This window comes from Misgurnus anguillicaudatus, chromosome 9 (genome assembly GCF_027580225.2).
Source record: "Misgurnus anguillicaudatus chromosome 9, ASM2758022v2, whole genome shotgun sequence".
Lineage (NCBI taxonomy): Eukaryota > Metazoa > Chordata > Actinopteri > Cypriniformes > Cobitidae > Misgurnus > Misgurnus anguillicaudatus.
The window spans coordinates 9,389,883-9,397,966 of record NC_073345.2 but is presented as its reverse complement, the minus strand read 5'-3'; positions in this window follow the sequence as shown (position 1 = coordinate 9,397,966).

The window sequence follows — 8,084 nt, the reverse complement described above, 5'->3', positions numbered from 1 at the left end:
AAATTATTATTATTTTTAAAGATCTTAATGTTTTTGTGCTCTTAAGCAAGGCGATTCATCACAAAACCTCTTTATATGCCATGCATGTAAACAAGACAATTATGCTAATTTATTCTTTTTATGTTTTAGATTTTATCATCATCAAGAGTGGTCTCAAATGCAGGCAATCACCACACTTTCACTGCCGCTACTGTACATCAACAGTAATCAGATGTTATAGCCTTATTACACATTTTTAAATGTGTATTGAAATTCAGCATCTGGACGGCCTCTATTATCAGCATCACCACCTTCATTCCCAGCATCAATATCACCACCATATTCCCAGAATCAGCATCAATACCTCCATCCCCAGCATCACATCACCACCTCCAACTCAGCATCAACAGTACCACCCCCAGCTTCAGTAGCATTATGTCTTTATTTACATGCGACTGCCCATAAATAATAAATATTTGTTATTGTTGTATTACTTTAGAAAACCTGCAAATCGGAATTGATTTGTTTTGAATTGAGAAATTGATTGTGGGGTATTCATATGGTAAGTGGTCTTATATTTGCTGTACACCTGTGTCTGTATGCTAAACACAGCTTTTTAATATTGTTCTGTTTTTTTTAGTATGCACTTTATGTTATGCTCTCATAGCCATTTGATTATGGTAAGTTTGCCTCAATTCAATTAAAAAAGGACTATGAGAACACTTATGAAAAAAATATTCAGTTGCTATATTTTACCATCTGACATATAATCATAAAGTGATGGTGCTCAGTTAATTCAGACTCCTCTGACAAAGTGGTATTGTTTGTTAACTATACTTTTACTATGCATTTCCAGTATGCAGACAATATATACAAATGAAGCAACGCATGCATAAAAACATTCTGTTTGTCTTTTTCCACAGTCAAGTCCCACAACTACTCGCCCAGGAACTAACAAATCCAGATGACATAAAAGTCACCCCACCTTTGTCAGATGTCATGAAGATCACCCTAACACCAGAAACCGATGTATGTAGAGGGAATATTTATATATTGCTTGACTTGTTTATGTGTGTATTTACCTTTTCTGTTTCATGAATTTGTTTAGCAGCACTTCATTATAATTACATTATTATTGGAATTCTTATATTGCACATAGCGATGATGAGTGCACCATGGAGTACAGAGTACATGCTTTCACATTTACGTACAATAAGAATAAGAATAAAAAAATATTGTTATTATTATTATTATATTAATTTATATCATAAATTAATCAGATGATTTGGTAATACAATAAGGTATTAGTAACTGTATTAGTAACATTAGTAAATGCATTAACAAACAATAAACAATATTGTTTTTCAGCATGTATTGATTCTTGTTAATGTTAGTTGATGTCAATATAGTTATTTATGTTAGTTCATGCATTAACTAATGTTAAAAGTTAAAACGCTTGATTTAATAAATGTAAATGCTAAAATTAACATGAACTAAGATTAGTAAATGCTGTACTATTGATTTGTTAGCTAATGCATTAACTAAATAAGTAAAAACTTAATAACAACATGTGTGTGTTTCTAAAAACTGTTAAAACTTTGTATTTATGTCAGCTTGTATTTTCTCCTTAGGATGAATAGCTTCTTGCGCACATTTCCTTCCATTACGGTTGAACTCACGCTTCAAGCCCTGCTCTAGATCCAGCGAGGGGGTGCTGAAGCTCTAGCTCCTCCCATTTGGCTCTGTAACGAGCACCCCGTCCCTCAATAGACAAACCTTTACTCTACATGAACACTTTGTTACAGCATATGTAATACATTATGGGTTTTGGTAACTTAAAACGATTATTTAATAATAAACGATTGTTAAACAGTAGTAAAACAATGGCTACTTTTTGTAAGGTAGCCTAAAAAACACACTCGTTGTAGGCTACTTTTTATGTACTGTATAAAATCTTTATTTATTTGATACTGTGCTCATTTACTACTTGTACACTGTGATGTGGATGAATGAAGGTTAGACACTAAAATAAAAAATAGCTGTGACTGCACATTTTTAAACAAAATGGAAATAAGAGAGCATATTGTTGTCAGGGTTTTCACACTTTATGAGGCAGGGACCCCCACATATGATAAACCTTTAGCGAGTGACCCTTTCACAAAATATACACCCTGTAAGAAACATTTAAGCTACGTTAGATAAATATTTTTCGTGATATTATAAAGACAGCCAATCTCACGAGAATTCATACGTATTTTACGAGTTGGCTGTAGAATTTGTATAAATTCGCACGAAGTTAATCGTTCATGATTGTCATAAAAACATTAACGAAACCCCACCTATAGCCCCTAATACCAACGTCACAGGGAAAACAGCAAATCTTACAAAAATGATCGTACGGATTAATACAAATTAGCCTCCTCATTAAATACCAGTTACTTATTGCCATGAGATATAGTTGAATTGTTTAATTGGCTACACAGGAGTCAAGTTTTTGCTTTGTCCTTTGTCGTTAATAATGTAAATTACTTATACAGAATTATAGTGATTCATGTCAAAAAATAGCAGTCCAGTTTATTTATTTACATAAAAAATATGGCTGTAAAGGGCAAATGTGGAAAAACAATATCCAACCATCATGATTCTTATGGGGTGTTTTTTATACACTGTAAATTTCTTGCTGCCTGAAATGTTTATGTATTTAAACAGTCAGTGTTTTAAATCTTGACTAGTGATGATTTGCTGTATCTTATAATTTTTTATAATTTATAATTCTATAATTTTTATATGTTAAAGTAAAAACATTACCATTTATATCACAAGAAGGAACAGAACTCTGCATTTTATGGGAAAATTTAATCTCACAAGAAGAATCTGATCATGGTGACTCAGCAAATGGCGATTGATTTCAACCCACATCATCTTAAAGTGTCACACATTGAACTGTTTGGTCAAATATTAAAAACGTGTCCAAGAGATAAAATTAAAATGTTATTTGACTTCCAAGGCTGCGACTCGCTGAACACAAAGTAAATAACTAAATGAAATAGATAAACATTAAATAAAGTATCCATAAATAAATGATCAACATAAATACAGTAAATGGTGTTGATCATGTTTAGAGCGTATTATAAACACGTATAATGCTTTTAACAGTGTTTAAAAGGCACGTGTCCATTCACAGCTGCTTGTGTGATGACCTAAAGCCAAGAATACCTTAAACTAGAAACCAACTATCATTACAGCAATCTATACTTACAAGATGAAGCATTTTACACCTGATATCACTAGGGCCGGAGTGAGACTCATTTTCAGACCTGGAGTTTCATGACTTAGACGGCCCACTTTTCTTCACAACTAACTATATTATAATAATATAATAAAATCCCCAGTAGCCTATATAAGTCTGCAATAGTGCACTGTTCTCTGCAGCCTTGCGATTCATTGTATTTTTCAAATATGTCATTTCCAATTCAGTGCAAATTCAGTAGCCTAAACAATTATGATTTAGCCATAATCGTGCAGCCATAAGGTGGCTGTTTTTATATTATTCAGTTAAACTTATTTAAAAACTACTGAAAGGGAACAAATGTGTTTGTGTTTCCCCCTATATTTCTATTTTTTAAAAATTTTGAAAAAGTTTTGGAACTTTGAAAACCCCTGATACAAAACACAAGCAAGATTGATCAAGTATGCAGGAGACAGATGGAAACAGATGGAAAAATAAAAATCCTTCTCTTATGTTCTTAGATCATGTATATATTGCCAAATAATGTGTGTCAAAAAAAGAACAAAAATTTAAACCTAATAGACTTTCAAAATGTTGTTTTACTTGAGACAACATCTTATTCTTACTTTAATCCATTTTGCATCAAATAGATTTTTGGTACTCTTGCAATAGACGATATTCACTCTTAGAAAGGATGTGTACATTTTTTACACATCTTTGTGTGTTAAGTTTTTAACACATTATGTGTAATTTTAACACATTATGGGGCAGTTTCCCAGACCAGGATTAGCTTAATCCAGGACTAGGCCTTAGTTTAATTAGGAAATAATTGAGGAGCTCTTAAAAGTGTTTAAGTCTAGGACTAGTCTAATCCCTATCCGGGAAACCGCCCCTTAGTGTCATTTTGTGTTATAAAGTAACACAAAATGTGTTGTTTCAATAATAACACAGTGATGGGTGGATTCTGGGACAAAACATTTAGTGTGTCGTCCCATAATCAGAACTAATGTGTTGTTTTTAACACATTCGTTCTAAGAGTGTTGATGATTCATTGTACAGTATCAAGCGAACAAAAATAGACGCGTCTGAAACAAAACACGTTTTCACAGACGAGCGCTCTGCAGCAGAAAGCGGAGCTTGAATTTTCCATGTGTCTAAATGTAAATGGATCAAAAAGCAAGAATTCTTTCAAGTGGTCTGGATTCAGGAAACAATCAACTTGGGCATAAAGCGTCGGGGAAATCTCCAACCCGCAAATTACGCGAGTGGGGCTGGGTAATATTGTGAGTGCTGGCAGCCATAGGGAAACAACCTTCAATGAGGTGGCACGACAACACAATAATCAGACCGCCGGCACACCGGGTATTCTCCAATCCAGGCCTGTAGACGGTTTCAGCAGTAACAACATAAACAGTCGGCTGTCGTGGTCCGCACGTAACTTTCAGTAAACTCCGCTGAGAAAAAATAACAACAAAGTCCTTTAAAAGTAGTTTATTTATATAACAGATTACCTAGCAAACCAAAACATTTGTTACTTTCAACGAAGCATTTGTTCAAGAGATCAGTTTAGCAACAAGTCAGACCATTAAAAAAACTAAACAGTAGTAAGTAAAGTAAAGTTCGGATCCAGAGTCATGTATCGCGTCAGCGCACGTGCGTCCGATGAAACCGTCTATACCCTATACAGACAATAATAATGTAGTAAGAGAGTTGGAGACTACAAATATCACACATTTTTGGGAGACAAGCATGTTTATTAATTTGTTGAATTGCTATTTGCTGTCACTGATCGTTTGTATTTTGAAATGCTAATGTGAATGACTGTGTAGTGTAGTGGTTCTCAAACATTTTAGGGTGCGACCCTCTTGTGTAGAGTGCATCCCTTTTCACCCCCTCCCTCCCCAAAGAAAATGTATTGCATAAAACAATCTCAAACTCATCATTTGAATAAAAAAACATTAAAGCAACACTATGTAGTTTTTTACCTTTAAATAATCTCTCTAAAATTATTTCAGTGATAGAACAACTTTTAACTGGACAAATTGTACTGTTGCTGCAACCTGAGCAGCATCCTAGCTGCTACAAGCACACTCTGAAAGTGGCGGTGGAGGGTAGAGCACACAGCCCCGCCCCTCCCCCTGCCTGCAGAAAAGTGTCTGATACCAGGCACTGTTGCGCTTTTCAACCACATGGGGGAGCTGTAAGTCATTTTTACATGGAAACTACATAGTGTTGCTTAACCCTCAAGAGTTCCTTTAAAAAACTTCCTTAAGTGTTCCTAAGGCCACAAAATGACACCTTCCCAAAACTGCTCTAAAAATATCATACGTCAATATTTTCTTTCATTTTAAACTATGCTATCTTTTAGAACTACTTCTGCCTGAAACATACATATCAAATATTAATATAATTTGTGAAAATTTTAACCCTTTATATGCCTGTTTGTTTATATTAGCCCATGTTTTTTTTAACAGAAAAAACAAAAAAACTAAATATTTTCCAAAAAACACATTTGAACCACCATGTGATTATTATTATACCCTGAGATGGGTCAAAGATTGGTAGCAACATTGATTTTCATGCATTGTTATTTTTTGAACAGGGTCAGATTTTATAAAAAACTTCCTTAAGTGTTCCTAAGGCCACAAAATGACACCTTCCCAAAAACTGCTCTAAAAATATCATACGTGAATATTTTCTTTCATTTTAAACGATGCAGTCTTTTAGAACTACTTCTGCCTGAAACATACATATCAAATATTAATATAATTTGTGAAAATTTTAACCCTTTATATGCCTGTTTGTTTACATTAGCCCATGTTTGGGTTTTTTTTAACAGAAAAAACAAAAAAACTAAATATTTTCCAAAAAACACATTTGAACCACCATGTGATTATTATTATTATTATACCCTGAGATGGGTCAAAGATTGGTAGCAACATTGATTTTCATGCATTGTTATTTTTTGAACAGGGTCAGATTTTATAAAAAACTTCCTTAAGTGTTCCTAAGGCCACAAAATGACACCTTCCCAAAACTGCACTAAAAATATCATACGTCAATATTTTCTTTCATTTTAAACGATGCTATCTTTTAGAACTACTTCTGCCTGAAACATCCATATCAAATATTAATATAATTTGTGAAAATTTTAACCCTTTATATGCCTGTTTGTTTATATTAGCCCATGTTTTTTTTAACAGAAAAAACAAAAAAACTAAATATTTTCCAAAAAACACATTTGAACCACCATGTGATTATTATTATTATTATACCCTGGGATGGGTCAAAGATTGGTAGCAACATTGATTTTGATGCATTGTTATTTTTTGAACAGGTTCAGATTTTATACAAAACTCACACTTGTGATCCTAAGGCCACAAAATGACACCAAAATGACACCTTCTCAAAACCTGCTGTAAAAATATCATACATCAATATTTTTTTTCACTTTAAACTATTAAATCTTTTAACACTACTTCTTCCTGAAACATACATGTCAAATATTAATTAAATTTGTGGAAATTTTAACCCTTTAAATGCCAATATGTTAACATTAATCGAACCACAGTTCGGCTGATGTCGTAAAACCTTTTGTGGGACATCGTAGCCCAAATAGTGACCTGTCCTGATTTCTCACTCCAGAGACTGAGAGCTAATTAATTTTTTATCTGTAAACACCGGTCAGAATGAGCAGCCCCACATAAGCCTGCAGTTTCTCTGTCTCAAGATCTCTCCAGTCTGTGACTGTCTCCCATGTAGGTTTGTCATGGCCCCAATATGCTGCAGGATTTCATGCATCAGCATCAGCTTGAAATCAGGACTGATTCGGGCAGTGGCATAGTGTGTGAGCCCTGGGATCAAATCTCTGGCTGCTGGGAAGTAGCGGAGCGTCTCCATGTTTGTGGGAGACCAGAAGATTTTTCAATTTTTGACGTCCATCCTGCCGCCACTTCATCCATCTCCTCTCCGCTCTCACCTTGTGACAAGTCTTCTGAAGATCTCTCTAATGAATTAGACTCCAGCTGGTCTACTTCTACCTCTGAGGCCTCTGTGTCGACCTCAGAATCCTCGGAGGAAGATGAGGAGCCATCCTCGCTCTTGAAGTGCATGATTATTTTAGGAGCCTTATGTGTGCTGTAATGCCTTGCCATTTTCACTACTTCTGCTATACTGTTCATACTTATAGCAGTGTATTTGCATAAACAACATGAGCGAGAAACAAAATGAAGATTGATTTTGTTTCGGTTCTGGCCTCTCATCGTTTTTATTACTGAATTAGTTTATAACGCAGAATGTGCCTTTCAAAGAGAGAAGAATTTGGATATGTTGAATATGCCCCCCTGCCCCACTAATCACCGACCCCACCCCGACATCAACCCACCCCCTTACCACTCAGACACACTTTTTTTACACACACACCAATTTTCAACATTAAAGGTTTATCTTTTCAGCAGCTATGCGGTCCGCAGAAAACAGCAAAAAATTTGACATTTTGATGAATGCATGAAATGGTAAAAAGTAGCGCCACCTGGTGGACAAGTATAAAAATTAAAACTTCAAGGCCAGTAGTTTAAAATGATATATTGACATAAAGGTATGTATTAGTTCATGTTAAGATAAATGGGGGGTCAAAAATGGTAGTTATAATGGTTTTCAATGGGGCATTTTTTGTCCTTAGGAACACATTAGTCGGTTTTTGCGTAGCTTAGCCATTTTAAGCTAATTTAAAAAACTGAAACCAATATTCTAAAATGTATCAAAAATGATTAACCTTTGGCAAGTTTGGGCAATATTCAATCATCACAGTCAAGATGGTTTAAAAATCAAAATCAAAATGGCACAAAATGTCCCTAGGAACTCTTAAGGGTTAATA